Source organism: Podarcis raffonei, chromosome Z, assembly GCF_027172205.1.
Source record: "Podarcis raffonei isolate rPodRaf1 chromosome Z, rPodRaf1.pri, whole genome shotgun sequence".
NCBI classification, from domain to species: domain Eukaryota; kingdom Metazoa; phylum Chordata; class Lepidosauria; order Squamata; family Lacertidae; genus Podarcis; species Podarcis raffonei.
The window spans coordinates 13,273,888-13,291,427 of NC_070621.1; the positions used below are offsets into that span (position 1 = coordinate 13,273,888).

At 46.2% G+C, this 17,540-nt stretch overlaps 1 protein-coding gene across 1 annotated transcript in view; it reads right to left on the reverse strand.

Annotated features, from left to right (window-relative positions):
* Nucleotides 1-14,693, reverse strand: part of ENTPD8 (ectonucleoside triphosphate diphosphohydrolase 8) — a 29,406-nt gene extending 14,713 nt beyond the window's left edge. Inside the window, exon 1 of the mRNA XM_053374575.1 lies at nucleotides 14,535-14,693. The gene's annotated coding sequence lies outside the window, so the exon portion shown is untranslated. The remainder of the gene's footprint in view (nucleotides 1-14,534) is intronic.
* Nucleotides 14,694-17,540: the final 2,847 nt, after the last annotated feature.

The following is a 17,540-nucleotide window of genomic DNA, read 5'->3' on the forward strand; positions in this document are numbered from 1 at the left end:
GTAGATAAACAGGTGCAATTGGTTTTTCTTTTTCTTTTAACTCCGTAAGTGCTGCTGCTGCTGCTGCTGCAACAGCAGCAGGAACCTAGAAAGCTCTTAGTTCTCACTGGCAGGTAGCTGTGACTGAGAATGGAGTGAGTTGTCTGAGGCCATATAAGTGCTTTCTAAAGGTAATTTAATGCATCTATGGTGGGAGTGACATTTGAACAAGTGATTACTCAGCTCATACCACACCAGCTCTTTGTTTACCAAGCAGCATGTGAATCAGCACTTTTCCTCAGAAGCAAATAATAAGAGCCCTGCAAGATTAGGACAAAGGCCCATCCAGTCCTGTTCCCACAGTGGTCAAACAGATGTTCATGGGGAGGCCACAAGCAGGAAGTGAGCGCTAGAGCAACTCTCCCCCACTGGTGATTCCCAGGAACTGTTATCCAGAGTTGCAATGCCTTCGCCAGTAGATATAAGGTTGCCATACGCCTGGAATTTCCCGGTCATTCCTGGGATTCGGCAGTCGTGTCCAGGCAGAAATCCCTCAAATGTCCAGGAAAACCCAGACGTATGGCAACCCGTGTCAGAAATGTAGATTTTGGTGGATTTTCTTAAAAGCCGATCAAAAACAATTTCTTTGTGTCCAGATTTTCACTTTTTTGAAATATGGCAACCCTAAGATAGAACATAGACAGACATGGTGGGTGCCTTTTGAAAAGGAAGGTTAATGTGTTAGTCTTGGTGGCTACACCAGAGTTTGCTGTGTGGCTCAGCTGAGAACAAGCCTGAAGTCTGCTGTATGTTGTAGCAAGATAAATATTGAGGCGGGGGGGGGGGGCTTGGCAGGTTATGCCAATCCTCGCTTCAAGGAAATAACTGCCATGCCTTTTTCAGGTTTCCTCCAAATTCTGTTAAACAGCAGGGGACGGAACAGAAGTTGATAATATTAAAATCAATCAATACTTTTTGAGTACTGTTTGGTTTCAAGCCCTCTTTGTGGGATTTCCTGGGGCATTTGGCTGACCACTGGGATATCCAGGATGCTGGACTAGATAAGCTATTGATCTGATCCAACAAGACTCTTACTAGTCATGAAAGTTAAGAATGGAGCATCTATGTTCAAATGCAATCTACCTCAGAATATCGGGTGGTGGGAGCAGTGGCGTAGCGTGCGTTGTCAGCACCCGGGGCAAGGCAAGTAATTTGCGCCCCCTAACCCGTGGATTTTAGTAGGGGCAGAGAGCTGCCAGTGCGAGCGCGCCCCCCCCAGATGTTGCGCCCGGTGCGGCCGGCCCCCCCTGCACCCCCCACGCTACACCACTGGGTGGGAGCATAGAACTATAGACAGAATGTTGGCTTTATGCCCCTCTTGTGAATTTCAACTAGTTGGGAACTGAATGACTGGCATCCCCGCCTAAAGTTGTTGACTTGTATTGGATGGCCTGTTAAATAGAGAAATAGAGAACGCTGTCAAATAGAGGACATTCCTCCATAACCTGCAACAAATGAGCACCTTAACCTAAGGTTACCAGACATCCCCGTTTCCCAGGGACAGTCCTCAGATTTAAAAATCAGTCCCCTGACAAAATCCATTGAAGTTAAAAAGTGTCCCTGGATTCACTGAAAAAAACCTGGTAACCTTACCTTAACCCACCTCCCCAATCAGACCTTGCCAAGTTCTGAAAGGTATTCTCTGCCTGCGTTTTCTTTCCTGGCTTACCCTTGCTTGAAAAGTAGAATTTGGCAGTTCACATATCATAAATGTTTCTTTTTTTAAAAAGATTAAGACACTGTAATCTCACAAAGGACCTCATTGTATGAGAATTGCCTGTCCCTTGCCTGGAGGTTTCTTTCAACTACTATGGCTGATGGCTCTTCTCTCCTCCATCCATTTCTTCCCAAGCCACCTAAAGTTAGTGAAGCAACTGAGGCCACACGTGCACTGTACAATCAAAGCAGTATCATGCCACTTTAAACAGACATGGCTTTCCACAAAGAGTCCTGGGAGCTGTAGTTTGTTAAGGGTGTGAAGAGGAGACCCTTGTTCCTTTACAATTTTGGATGTAGTTTAACAGTCAATCCCTCTTCCCAGGGGCCTTTGGGAACTATATTTCTGTGAGGGGGATAAGGGTTCCCTAACAACTCTCACCCAGTTCCATGAAACCCTGGACAGCTGCTGCCAGTTAGTTTGGGCAGTACTGAGCTAGATCGCCTAATGCAGGGGTCAGCAAACTTTTTCAGCAGGGGGCCGGTCCACTGTCCCTCAGACTTTGTGGGGGGCCGGACTATATGTTGCCATGATTATGACATTTTTGGCAAAAACCCTTATTGGGACCAACCCCAATGTTGCCCAAATGTAAATTTGGGGGGGGGGGTTCCCTCATACACCCATGCTGCTTCCTTTGTGTTTTACACGTTGACAGTTATTATTTCTCTCATAAGGCGGGGTGGGGGGCTGAGGTAAGCGCACCATTCCTGTCAGCCCTGGAGAGCATGTGCGTATGCATGGGTGAAGGGAAAAGCCATCAGCCACGCTATGTCAGACCAGTGCCACTCAAGCCAAAACGTTCTTTTTCCTGTGTGAGGGAAGACGAGGCAGCAGCAGCTATTTACCTTTCCATGGCACGCACAGTATAGCTAACAAGTGGCGGGCGTCGTTCCCAAGGCACCTCCCGCAACTGCCCTTCCTGAGGTCAGTCACCAGCAGTTCCATTGTGGAAATCCAAACTGTGGCTCCTTTTCCCTCTTCCCCACCCCCCACCCCGGAAGAAAAGATTGCTGCGTACACATGACAGATGGATAAGGGGCTTGCCTCAAGCAGCCGCCTGCCTCACTTTTGACCCCCAACCCTGGTTGAGTTGCAAAAACCATAGCGCACTATGCCGGCTGCCTGGATTCTCGGACCGTCCATGGGCCAGATCCAAAAGGCCATTGGGCCTGATCTGGCCCGCGGACCTTAGTTTGCCGACCCATGGCCTAATGGGTCTGATTCAGCAGGTTCCTTGACCGTCACCCATTTGACAGCTGGCATAGCTTGTCTAACATTCCCTTTCAAAGAAACTATATATAACAGGCCTTAGATAAATCCACTGCCAATAAATAAGCTCACAAAAACAGGATCAACAAAGGGATCCACCCATATGTTCAACAAGGCCTTGGGCTTCTGCCCAGAAATAAAACCTTGGCTAACAGCACCAGCACATTCCAAAGAGCCAGTCGTGGGCAGGAGGGGCAGGATGCGGATGGAGGAGCACCTGAAGGATTTGATACCAGCCACACCTGCCCATCATGAAATATGCTGCCTTCCCATTGGTCTGTGTAAACCAAGTGTGGTGAAGTAGATCTGGATAGCCAGTGGGTTGTTACCTCCCCCACCCTTGGCGGGTGAAGTCTGACAGGGGGTGGTGCTGGCCACTTGTCAATCACCTGGTATCACAATGACATCATCCCCTGTTGCAGGGTTTGAAATCAGCTGGTTGCTGGGTCTTTCGGAGTTGTGTATCTGGGTGCACAGGGCTTTGTATGTGCCACTGGCCAGTTGATTGTTACTTCCTGAAAAACCCCTATTGGGTTGGCTGCATCCTTACATGCCCAACACTTGATGTGGCTTGGTTGAAATGGCCGGGGTGGAGGCACACTAATTAAGCCAGCAGACCAGGGGTCCTGTACACCTATTCTAACATGCCCTGGGAAGATTGGCAAAGAGAATGCTGAGGGAGCCTGGTGACTGAGTCCTGTGAGGAAGGGGCAGAGAACCTGCTTTGCATGCAGAAGGTCCCAGGTTCAATCCCCAATGGCATCTCCAGGCAGGGCCAGAAATGTTCTCTTGCCTGAATCCCTGGAGAGCCACTGCCAGCCAGTGCAGACAATACTGAACTAGAAGAACCAATGGGTCTGACTCAGTATAAAGCAGCTTCCTATGTTTTCAATTTTTTCCAATGACGTTTTATGTTTTAGAAAGTGACAGAAAAACACACTGGAAAGTGTGGGGTGAACAAATGAGTAATGGGAAGACAAGTAAATACTCTGTAAGCAGGTCAAGATAAACTCAGAATGAATGCTCATTGTCATGTAACTTCCCCACAAACAAAGCAGGACAAATACTCAATAAAAGCCAGACCAGTCTAACCATCACATAAACTTTGTGTAAGGAAATTGGGATTAATTCTGAATGAATGCGCTATTTGGAGAAGCCCCACATCACATATTTCATTTCTATTCTATTCATTAAAGTAAAAGGTAATGGACCCCTGGACGGTTAAGTCCAGTCAAAGGCGACTCTGGGGTTGCAGCACTCATCTCGTTTTCAGGCCGAGGGAGCCGGCGTTTGTCCACAGACAGCTTTCCAGGTCATGTGGCCAGCATGACTAAACTGCTTTTGGCACAACTGAACACCATGACAGACACCAGAGCACCCGGAAATGCCGTTTACTTTCCCACCGGAGTGGTACCTATTTTTCTACTTACACTGGCATGCTTTCGAACTGCTAGGTTGGCAGGAGCTGGGACCGAGCAACAGGAGCTCACCCCATCGTGGGGATTCAAACCACCGACCTTTTGATCGGCAAGCCCAAGAGGCTCAGTGGTTTAGACCACAGCGCCACCTGCACCCAGTATTCTATTAATTATATTATATCTAACAATGGGGTGTATGGAGTGTTAGGGGAGAGGTAGTACCTCTGGTGGGTGACACATCATGCTTCTTCTGGGGTAGTTTGTCCTCCTTTGGCACCGACTCTGCACCTAGGTCTCATGTGTGGCTCCTAGAAGTTGTCAGCATGTGACAGCGACCACAACCCGGGAATGGCTTCAACAGGCCAGCTAACCAGGTGAAGGTAGTTGATGCATCTCAAACCCTTGGTGAGTTAGGGACTTCCCTGAATGCAAAGACAGGCTCCGGCGGGTTGAGCAGATGGGACCAATAGTGGGTCCAATGGTCAAGAAGGTGGCTTCTGCATGTGCTGTAGAGGGAAGTGAGGGGCAGATGGAACTTGTCAACCTGGGAAGGCAGCCCATATAGGAGAAGGAAAACTCTAACCCTAAACCTCCAGCTTGTCAATATCTTTCTTAAACTGTGGTGTCCAGAAAAACAAGAACCCCTATGCAATTTACGCAATATAAAAGAAAACATTGAAATTACTGATAAAAACCAAGTATTCAAAATACTCAAAAGATGATTAAAATCAACCCTTGCTAAAAACAAAACAAAACAAGTCACGTCTACATGTCTGGATAGGCTTGACTAAACAAAAATGTTTTAAATAGATGTGGAAGGCGCCTGCCTGATGTCAATAGGCAGGGAGTTCCAAAGTGTAAGTGCCCCAAGCTAAAATTTCAATTTCTTTCAGGTGTGGAACAAGTATTGTATGGCACTTGTAAGAGTGCTGATTCCTGAGGGTGAAGTTGTCAAGTTGGCATGTATGGGGTAAGTTAATCCCACAAGTAAACATAAATACTGTAATGCCACATGTAATAATGTAAATAAATTTATTATAAATGAATTGGTCATCCTTTGGTATCCAGCCCTTCCAGTTAAGGGTATGGCACGCATGACATCCCCTTTAATTGGGACTCAGGGTTCAGTCAGGGGAGTTTGCAAGATAACATCTGGGCTGCAACAGCCTCCTATGCCCTTTAAAATAGTGGCGTTGACATCTCTTAGAGCACAAGAACATTGCTGTTTGAACAAGTTTACAGCGGCCTGGCAGGTTGTTCTCCTGCGAGAGCAGGATATTTTAAAAAACACTTTAAATGTCTAATGCACACAGTCACGTTGTCAGCTGAGGTCTGTCACTACTTTTATTATTATTATTTAATGAAGATGGATCGTGCGATAAGTCTCAAGTCTCGCTTTCGAAAGGTTAGGTGCAGTGCGTTTTTGCGTCATTTCACTTGAAACAAAGGTATATGGAAAAATCCAGGAAGTTTGGTTGGTTCAGTGACAGATATGGAAAGCAAGAAAATATAGGACTCTCTCTCTCTCTCTCTCTCTCTCTCTCTCTCTCTCTGTGTGTGTGTGTGTGTGTGTGGAGGAAGGCTGAAAGTACATGGGGTGGTAGGGATAAATTTTTTTACTCTGAAACCACACTCACATATACTTAAATCACCTGTGATATGAGTAATAGCCTAATGCTGAGGAAGGGACAGCCCAACAGTATAGCATCTGCTTTGCATGCAGAAGGTCCCAGGCTCAGTCCCCAGTAGCATGTCCAGGTAGGACTGGGAAAAGAGCCAGGAGAGCCATTGCCAGTCAGTGTAGACAATACTGTGCTAGATGGATCAATGGTCTTTCTTGGTACAAGGCAGCTTTCTATTCATGCCAGTCCTTTATTCAGAACCATGAGGACTGGAACCTTATTCCTCAAGCACAGTCATCCATCCAGATCTTTGGCACTAGGGGTGGAATCTTCAGTGGTAGGGTATCTCCTTTGCAGGCAAAAGGCTGCAGGTTCAATCCCCAGCACCTCCAGTAACAGGTGGGACAGGCCTGAAACCCTGGAGAGCTGCTGCCAGTCAGTGTCCACTATATGGAGCTAGAAAGACCAATGGGTCTGGCTGATGCTGATCAGGCAGCTTTCTATGTTCCTATTTTAAAGAAACAGCTCTTTGTTCAGGACTCTGAGGATGAGAATATTGCTTTATAAAAATATATATATTTAGGGGAAGGGCCATAGCTGAAGAGTAGTTTGGATGCAGAAATTCCCAATTCTCACTATCTCCAGGTGGAGCTGGGAGATATCCCCTACTTAAAATCCCTCTGCAAGTAATCCGTTCAGATCTCTGGGTGGGGAGCAAGTAGGAAAGGGGGGGAGCAGGACCTCAGTTACCTATGCAGCTGCCCCCCCCCATTTTACAATGCCCATGGGAAGAAGGGCAGAATTGCAGTCATCCAGCCCCACACTGGAGTGTGTGTTGTTCGGAAGGGGCCTGTTGCTCCTGTACAATGCCGACCCCTAAACGTAGTGCCCTTGAACTACTAATCTTCCAAACAAATGAAAGAAAATGCAGCCTGCAGTCCTTACTGAGTAAAAACTCCACCTTAGGCACCTGTCTGACATTTAACATGAACAAGCAGGCAACCTAGACGATAAAGAGATGCATGAGTGTATTTATGGTCGCATTACATCATCATATCACATTTGCCTGGTAGGGCTGGACTTTGGTACTATGGTCCCCTGAGCTAGGCCACTGTGCTGGGCTTTGGGAAGGAGGCGCGAGGGTTCCAACAGGGTCCTAGAACCCTCCTATCCCATTCCCAAAGCTGGGGAAGTGCTAACTAGGCTTTGGGAAGGAGGTGAGTGGTTCTTGGGCGCACTCTCCACTCAGTGCCAAGTGTGGGGGAACCGGTGGAGCTGCCCTAAAACAGTTTCTGTAACAGGGAGGAAGTCCCTTTGCACTCAATGGAGAAGACCCATGGAGTACAAAGGGACTCCCAGGTAAATGTGTCTAGGGTGACTGTGTGAGGGTGCTGAGGAAACGGGCCTGTTCCTGGGGCTGCACTGCTGCTTCTACCCTTAAAAAATAATCTCTTGAGGAAAGTTCCCCCAAAATCTACCCGTCTTGCTCTTACAAGCTCTTCTGCTTCAACTTTCTTCAGGGATCATCATCGGAATCTGAAGGCAGAATCAATACATTATTGGGCCACACCGTACATTTAAAGTGCTATGATACCACTTGAAACAGTCATGGCTTCCTGCCAATAATTCTGTGAAGTTTGTAGTTTATTAAGGGTGCTCAGAGATGTCAGGAGACATCCCATTACCCTCCCAGAGCTACAATTCGCAGAGTGGGTTAACAGTCAGTATCTCTTCACAGGAACTCTGAGAATTGTAGCTCTGGAAAGGGAACAAACCAGAGCTCCCAAATTCTTTGAGGGAACTTACAACTATTTCAAGTAGTATAGTAGTGCTTTAAATGTATGAATGTGGCTTTAGAAGCCGGTGTGCTTTTAGTAACAGACTGACAAGAAAAAACATCTGAAACTCATCAAGCTGCTGACTCCTGTGCATAACATGTAATATTATCTGCCCTCCCACAGAGGTGATATTCTGCATTTTGAAAGGAGGCTGGCCTTGGTGGACAATATTGTTTCCGGAATGATATGCAAAGCAGCACCCATATATGCTGTGTACAGTATAATAATTCACTTTTAAAAGCACTGGTTCTCTCTCCCCCCCACCTGTTTTATTTTACTTGCACTGATCTCCAACCTTATAAAGGACTTTATTAGAAAGAATGCTTATCTCCTCTCTGATCAGCCTATCACTGTTTTTGATTGAGACTGCTGGCTGGTGTTCTGCAAGAGCTGGATTAAGCATCCGGTTCTAATATAAGCAGAGTAAAGTTTTAAGCTTGTTCCTGGTAATCGTAGAAGGCTTGGGTGATTACCATGAAGGGATCCTGCATTTCTGAATCTGCCATTGCACTGCTGGAGAGGCAGAGAGAGAGAGACCTTGACAAGCAACAGTTCCTATGATTCTCTCTCTCTCTCTCCCTCCCTCCCCCCCCTCTCTCTGTGTGTGTTTTAAATGCATGGTGTATGGTAGCCTTAGTGATTACAAATGCAATCTGATGAAGCCGCAAGTTTAACAGTGCAGCCCCACTGAGTTTAATGCAAGTTATTTTCAGGCTGTGTTGGCTGATGCTCATTGGGACTGGTAGGGCAGAAGGCAGGGAGCTAAACAGAGGGTGGCGCCATAGCTGCTGACAGGCAGAGCCAGTTAAGTTTTATCCCCATGCTCTTCCCTGCAGAGTTAAAGGCAACACTGAGACTAAGGAGAGGAAGTAAGCTGGCAGCTTGGGCCATCTCCTGGACTGGTTTTAAGTAGGAAGGCAGGAAGTGGGGAAGTGGCTGAGGGCAGACTGAAGTTAGTGAGACTGCGCCATATTTGCACTAATGGACCAGTCTCCATTGCTCCTGGGTAAGTGTGTACAAGATTGCAGCCTAAATTCATGGACCTTTAAAGCCCTTTGTGGCTTAGGGCCCTCGTATTTACGGGCCCGCTTCTCTTGGTATGCCCCACAGAGGACCTTAAGGTCCATGAATAACCATAGTTTAGAGGTCCCGGGCCCTAAGGAAGTCAGACATAGACATAGACATAGAAGTGTAGCGTTGGAAGGGACCCTGAGGATCATCTAGTCCAACCCCCTGCAATGCAGGAATATGCAGTTGTCCCATACAGGGATCAAACCTGCAACCTTGGCGTTATCGGCACCGTGCTCTGTCTAACCAACTGATGAGCTATCTAGGCAATCAGACTATCCTCCACCAGGGCCAGGGCCTTCTCAGTGATGGCTCCGACCTGGTGGAATGCTCTGTCCCATGAGACTAGGGCCCTTCAGGATTTAACCTGTCGGGCCTGTAAAACAGAGCTGTTCCGCCTGGCCTTTAATTTGAACTCAGCCTGATCTTTTATTTCCCTTCTCTTCCCTCTCCCTCCCCTTTTATGAGGATTACCCGCTCTGAGACCCCACAGCTAATTCTCCCCTGGCCTCCTCGCTGGCCCAAGTAGGACTAATTCAGCCAGCTAGCCCTGGTGACTATCCAATGCTTATTATATGGATTTCCCTCAAAGTGATTTCTGAACTTTGAATTTTATTGTTATTCATGTTTTTATACTGTATTTTATGCTGCTTTTACAATTAAGTGTTTTAAGTTTGTTGTTAGCCGCCCTGAGCCCAGTTTTTGAACCGGGAAGGGTGGGGTATAAATAGAAATTTATTATTATTATTATTATTAATCTTATATCAACCACAGAGTCACTCACTCATAGAAAGTCATAGAATTGTAAGAGTTGGAAGGGACCACGGGGATCATTTACTTCAACTCCCTGCAATGCAGGAATCTTTTCCTCCAACATGGGGCTCAAACCCACGATTCTGAAACTCTGAAGTTAAGAATCTCATGCTCAACTGAGCCATGGGCCTGGTCTGTAATTGGTAGTCAACTGGTAGGTGTCCCACACAAGGAGGGAAGTGTCGTTACTCAGTGGTAGAGCATTTGCCTTGCATGCAGGAAGTCCCAAGTTAAATTCCTACCCATGTACTACTGGGAAAAATTCCCCGCCTGAAACACTGGAGAGCCGCTGCCAATCAGAGTAGACAATACTGAGCTAGGTAGATCAATAGTCTACCTAGCTGTCATCATGACAGCTTCCTAAGTAGACCCTGGACCTAAGCCGGTTCATTCCATGGTATCACTCACCATTTTTATTTTATGTAGAGAAAATGATTGGCAGGAATACACCTGAAGGAGGACAGAGCTCCTATAATGATGATAATAATAATGTAATTGGCAATGTGAGTCATACTTTCCCTTTGATTTCCATGGGTCTGCTCTGTATATGATTTATTTGTACTGTATGTTAACATAATCTTATCCAAATAATGATTTATTTGTACTGTATCAACATAATCATATCCAGATGTTAGTGACACTTAAGCCCATCTATTTTTTACTTCCTCTGTACATGACTTATTTGAAAATCACTTTTAAAATCATTATTACAATAAACACGTATCTTGCTTTCTCTTTATAGCTACAAACAATTGATGGAACCAAATCAGAATAAAACATCATATAAACAAAAAAGATCATGGGAAATAGTAGCAAGGAGAGGAAACATAAGCAGAATAGTTGCCTAGAATATGAGGTGCGGAACCATTCGCCGTTTGTGGATGAGGGAACTTTACAGATAGGGTTTATCACCTCTCAGTTCTACAGAAACTAGAGAATCTGCCCTGGCCAGAATTCTCTTTTCTATGAGAGTGTTAAAATGATGGAGCTTTAAGAGATGGGTAGAGCATTGCTATACTCTCACTACGTTGGGGGGGCAAATGTGTTGCTGCTATGTGTGTGGGATGTTTGCTGTATCCCTTAGACCTGAGAACCAAATACGGCCCTCCATACCTCTTTGTCTGGCCCTCAGGAAATTTCCCCAGACTTTCTTTCTTTCTTTCTTTCTTTCTTTCTTTCTTTCTTTCTTACATTTCTATCCCACCTTACTCCCAAATTGGGATTCAAGTTGGATCACAGCATTTAAAAACTTCAATTATAAAATATAGAGTCATAAAAACAGACTAGTTAAAAATAATACCTGAAATACATCAGAACACATTTGGAACCAGTTACTAAAATCCTGCTTGTCTGGACCACAGCCCAGTCAGTGATCAGTGTCGCCTGCTCCTTAAGTTTCCAAAGGTCTGTCTGGACAGGAAGGCTTTAGCCTACCTGTGGAAGGATAAGAAAGACGAAGCCGGTCTAACATTCCCTCCAACATTCCTCAGGTGAAAATAGGGACATTTTTAGCTAACCCTCCTCAAACCCCCATTCCACACACCCCCAGCATGTCCTATCAGAAGAAGAAGACCACCACTTCACCAACGGCACACACGCCTTCCACAGTCCTGAGAAAAAACCTTAATCCCAATTTTATTTTATATTTTGGTAGATTTACAAAAAGAAAAACACACACTAATAAAAAAAATGTAGAAAAGGGCGAGATTATCACCCCTCTTTTATTGTCCATTCCGGGTCGCCCAACCACTGCCACAGTGTCCTTTATCTTGGCAGATCAAGAGGAGCAGGTGACAGCAAAGGTTGCAAGGTTTTTAGCTGGGGCAATCAAAATAAGATCCACTATTTCACTATTTAATTCAAAACCCTAAAATGTATTTTATATAATCAACTTTTTATTTCTATTTTTTGTATATCGTATTGTTGTTTTATTGCTATGGCCATTGGCTGACGCAAATAAAGATTCATTCATTCAGGGCGAGATTAGGCACGGATGCACAAAACATTTGTGCAATTTATAGTTGTAAAACTACAACTAATCCAGAATGCGGCAGCTAGACTGGTGACTGGGAGCGGCCTCTGAGACCATATAGCACCGGTCCTGAAAGACCTGCACTGGCTCCCAGTACATTTCCGAGCACAATTCAAAGTGTCGATTTTCACCTTGAAAGCCCTAAACGGCTTTGGCCCAGTATACCTGAAGGAGCGTTTCCACCCCCATCGTTCTGCCTGGACACTGAAGTCCATCTCTGAGGGCCTTCTGGCGGTTCCCTCACTGCAAGAAGCGAGGTTACAGGGAACCAGGCAGAGGGCCTTCTCGATGGTGGCACCCGCCCTGTGGAATGCCCTCCCTTCAAATGTCAAGGAAATAAACAACTATCTGACTTTTAGAAGACATCTGAAGGCAGCCTGTTTTGGGAAGTTTTTAATGTTTGAAGTTTTATTCTGTTTTTAATGTTCTGTTGAAAGCCGCCCAGAGTGGCTGGGGAAACACAGCCAGATGGGCGAGATAGAAATAATAAAGTAGTAGTAGTAGTAGTTGTTGTTAAATAAATGAAACTGCCATTGGTGGCTGTGGCAATCAGTTTAAGAATTGGTGCCAGAGTTTGCTTTTCTCCTCTAGAGCAGGCTGCAAATGCTCTAAATAAATGCTTTGCCTGGGGACACATGGCAGGTGTACCATCATTTTGACAAGGAATGCTGCCATTATCTCAGGCTATAATGGAGCCAAGACACAAGTCGTTCTCTGCAAATCAGAGCAGGAAGAAAACTACAATGATTGCCATTTTGCTACCATACCAGGTTCAAGGTACAGTGGTACCTCAGGTTAAGAACTTAATTCGTTCTGGAGGTCCGTTCTTAACCTGAAACTGTTCTTAACCTGAGGTACCGCGCTGCCGCTGTGCGATTTCTGTTCTCATCCTGAAGCAAAGTTCTTAACCCGAGGTACTATTTCTGGGTCTCGGCCCAGTATACCTGAAGGAGCGTCTCCACCCCCATCGTTCTGCCCGGACGCTGAGGTCCAGCACCGAGGGCCTTCTGGCGGTTCCCTCGTTGTGAGAAGCAAAGCTACAGGGAACCAGGCAGAGGGCCTTTTCGGTAGTGGCACCCGCCCTGTGGAACGCCCTCCCATCAGATGTCAAAGCGATAAATAACTACCTGACATTCAGAAGACATCTTAAGGCAGCCCTGTTCAGGGAAGTTTTTAATGTATGATATTTTAGTGTATTTTTGGTTTCTATGGAAGCCGCCCAGAGTGGCTGGGGAAGCCCAGCCAGATGGGCGGGGTACAAATAATAAATTATTATTATTATTATTATTATTATTATTATTATTATTATTATGGGTTAGTGGAGTTAGTGGAGTCTGTAATATGAAGTGTCTGTAACCTGAAGCGTCTGTAACCCAGGGTACCACTGTACTTGTGTTAATCCACAAAGTCCTAAACAGCCTGAGCCCAGGGTACCTTCAGTATTATCTGATCCCTTACGCGCCATCTCAGTTGCCGAGAACCTCTTAATGGGGCACTTCCAGTGGTGCCCCACATCTCTGAGGATGGTCTTCACTAGGAGCAAGCCTTTAGTGTGGCAGGCTCTGCCCTGGGGAACTCCCTGCCAGCAGAGGTTTGGCAGACATCTTCTAAAAACTATACCACTTAGACAGGCCTCCGCAGGATGAAACTTTCTTTTAACCTACTGGTATTTACTGTTGTTTTACTGGGTTTTTTTATTATGTTTTATTTTGCTTTTTACTGATTATGATTTTGTTGACTTGATTCACTTTTATGAAAAGTTCAGATTACGTATCAACATTTAATCAATAAAACAAACAAACAAACAAACAAACAAACAAACAAACAAACAAACAAACAGAGCACCACTTTGTATGAATGAAAGTAAAAGAGCCATGCTGGATCAGACCCAGATCCCATGAAATATCTGCTTCCCATTTCCCATAACGACCCGCAAGGATCCTACAGGCAGGGCATGAAAGCAACTGCCTGCTCCCACCATTGCTTCCCATCTAATTGGCATTTGAAGATAGACTGCTCCTGAACCTAGATGCTCTATAACTGTCATGGCTAGCAGCCATGTTGATATTACGAGGGAACTAACAGTCAGCATGCTTGGCCAATAGTCAATCCTCCATTAATGCGCGCACACACATATATATATTCATATAAAAAGAGCTCCCCAACACAGCAGCCAACCAATTGCTGGCTGCTGAGCAACAGCCACATCTTAATATTGCTGCCCAGCAACTGGCACTCTTGAATGCACAGAGATACACTGCCCCTGAACATGGAAGTTCCATTTCCCCATCATGACTAGTAGTCATGGACAGAACTCTGATCCTAACCCAAACTTCTTTTCACATCACTAAAACCTAGGGGCTACAATCGCCACAGCCCACACCTTAGAGGTCTTCCAATAACATCCAACATGTGTACAATCTGTACGCAAACAGCTGAGCTGTACAAATCAAGGGGGCACACACTGTTCCACACAAACACTTGCAAAAATCTAGAGACAAGTTTGTAGCTGAGCTCAGTATGATGTGTGAACAAGCCTCTTGTGGCAGCATGTTCCGCAAGATAATTGGGAGCGGCAGTCCTTTCTGAACCTCCTGGATGGGGCTCCTGATTTTAGTAATGATTAAGAGAGAGAAAGAGAAAACTTATTTTGCTACCCACTTTCCCCATACCTGCCTTTGGTGCGTGCGTGGTAAGAGGGGGCCCCTCTCCACTTACCTCCAGGGGGCAGAAGAGGCAAGCTGGATGACCCCGAGCAGGAATGCAGCTAGCGAACCGTCTGATCCCGTCGCCACCAAACAAAGCTTACTCAGGTGGATGTGCCACTGTACAAAGGTTGCCTTCTTGTAGATATTGATGCAGCCAATCATGCCCTCCTCCGCCTCTGCCTCCCTCCCTCCCTGTCATTGGAACTGGGACTCTGCTTTGCCTGCCCATTTCTGTGTCGTGGACGCCCAGTTGAGCAACACCTCTTTGGCACATCCTGCCCACAGGTTTTGTTTACAAGCCGGGGCCTTGGCAAGGCGATTTCCTTAGTGGAGCATGTCAAGCAAGAATTTCCTTGATGCATGTGCAATTGAGGGTCAAGGAGATGGTGTTTTCTTTTCCTGTTTCTAAGTATGGCAGGTGAGCAGTCACCTGTGCCAAACCGGGAGGGAGGGAGGGAAGAGAGGGAGGGAGGGAGGGCTCCAGTGACAGACAAAGTCAGCCTTTTTCCCTAGGTAAGAAGGCCCATAGCTAAGCTCACATGCCTTATCGTGCCAGAAGATTTGGATTCAAATACCAGCCATCATCAGGTAGGGTGGGAAGGAGCCCTGTCTGTAATAACAATTATAATAATAATTATAATAATAATTCCACCAGTGGCAGGAAACTCATTTTGAATTGGACTGGACACGGGTTAGAGCTCAACGTTGAGCCTACCAAGTGGTGATAGCGACAGCGAAAAGGCCTTTCTTCACTGCCTCTATTGCATCTGCAGAAAACAGCAGCAGGAGACTCGTTCAGGTGGTTTGCAATTTAATGGAACCACCTTTGGCATTCTGGCCTGGTAAAGACCCCAAGATCTCTTGCAACGATTTTGCAAACTTTTTTGCAAATAAAGTTACTCAGATTTGGAAAGAGGTAGACTCTGCCGTGGGAGCAGGGCCGGGGCAGGAGAGTTGAGTTGCACGGAATCAACTCTAGTTGAGTTGCATGGAATCAATTCCAATCTGTTACCTCCAAGGATGTGGACAGGCTGCTTGGACGAGTGAAACCAACCACCTGTCTCCTTGATCCTTGCCCATCCTGGCTAATAAAAGCGAGCTGGGAAGGGCTGGGCGATGGACTCTGCAGGGTTCTGTGGGGCAATGGGCTCTGTGAGGGAGCCTTCCCAGACCCGCTGAAAAAGGCAGTCATTAAACCGCTTCTTAAAAAAAAAACATGTTTAGACCCAGCCAATATGGCCAACTATCGCCCAGTCTCAAATCTTCCATTCTTGGGCAAGGTGATTGAGCAGGTGGTTGCTGAACAACTCCAAGCACATCTGGAGGATGCGGACCATTTGGATCCCTTCCAGTTGGGATTCATACCTCATCATGGGACTGAAAGTGCCTTGGTCGCGCTGGGCAATGATCTCTGGTGGGCTAGGGACAAAGGTGAGAGCTGTTTCCTAGTTCTCTTGGATCTCTCAGCAGCCTTTGATACCATCGACCATAACATCCTTCTGGACCATCTAGAGGAGCTGGGGGCACTGTTATACTGTGGTTCCGTTCCTTCATCCTGGGCGGTGTCCAGAAAGTGGGGGGAGATGAGTGTTCAGACGCCTGGGCTCTCACTTGTGGGGTGCCTCAGGGTTCCGTCCTCTCCCCCATGCTTTTTAACATCTACATGAAGCCGCTGGGAGAGATCATCAGAGGAGTTGGACTGGGTGTTCACTAATATGCGGATGATGCCCAGCTCTACTTCTCTTTTAAATTGGAACCAGTGAGGACAGTGAAGGTCCTGTGTGAGTGTCTGGAGGCGGTTGGAGGATGGATAGTGGCTAACAGATTGAGGTTGAATCCTGACAAGACAGAAGTACTGTTTGGGTGCACAGAGGGCAGCCGGGTGTGGGGGACTCCCTGGTCCTGAATGGGGCAACTGTGCCCCTGAAGGAGCAGGTGCACAGTCTGGGAGTCATTTTGAACTCACAATTGTCCATGGAGGCACAGGTCAATTCTGTGTCCAGGGCAGCTACCAGCTCCATCTGGTGCGCAGGCTGAGACCCTCCCTGCCCGTGGACTGTCTCACCAGAGTGGTGCATGCTCTGGTTATCTCCCGCTTGGACCACTGCAATGCACTGTATGTAGGGATACCTTTGAAGGTGACCCGGAACCTACAACTAATCCAGAATGCGGTAGCTAGACTGGTGACGGGGAGTGGCTGCCAAGACCATATAACACTGGTCCTGAAAGACCTACATTGGCTCCTAGTACGTTTCCGAGCACAATTCAAAGTGTTGGTGGCCACCTCGAAAGCCCTAAACAGCCTCGGCCCAGTATACCTGAAGAAGCGTCCCCACCCCCATCGTTCAGCCCGGACACTGGGCTTTCTGGCAGTTCCCTCCCTGCGAGAAAAGAAGTTACAGGGAACCAGGCAGAGGGTCTTCTTGGTAATGGTGCCCGCCCTGTGGAACGCCCTCCCATCAGATGTCAAAGAAATTAACAAGTATCTGATATTTAGACATCTGAAGGCAGCCCTGTTTAGGGAACTTTTTAATGACTGATGTTTTAATGTATTTTTAATCTTTTGTTGGAATCCGCCCAGTGTGGCTGGGGAAACCCAGCCAGATGGGCGCAGTAATAATAATGTATAATTATAATTATAATTACAGTCATAATCATAACCACATTCATAATAATTTAACCTAGAGGAACTGCTGCCAGTCAGTGTCAGGAAGACAGACTTACAGTTGAATCTTAGGCTGCACTCACACGGCAGTTTATTGCATTTCCCCAGTGTTTCTGTAACTCTTAATTTCCATTTTGAATGAATGAATGAAACTTTATTTGCATCAGCCATCAGCCATAGCAACAAAAGAACATTGCAATATACACAGAACAAAATAAAAAGTCGATTATATAAAACACAGTTTAGAGTCCTGAATGAGCAGTCAAATAGTGGACCTTATTCTGATTGCCCCACCTAGAAACCTTGCAACCTTTGTAGTGATCTGTTCCTCTTGATCTGCCAGGAGTAAAG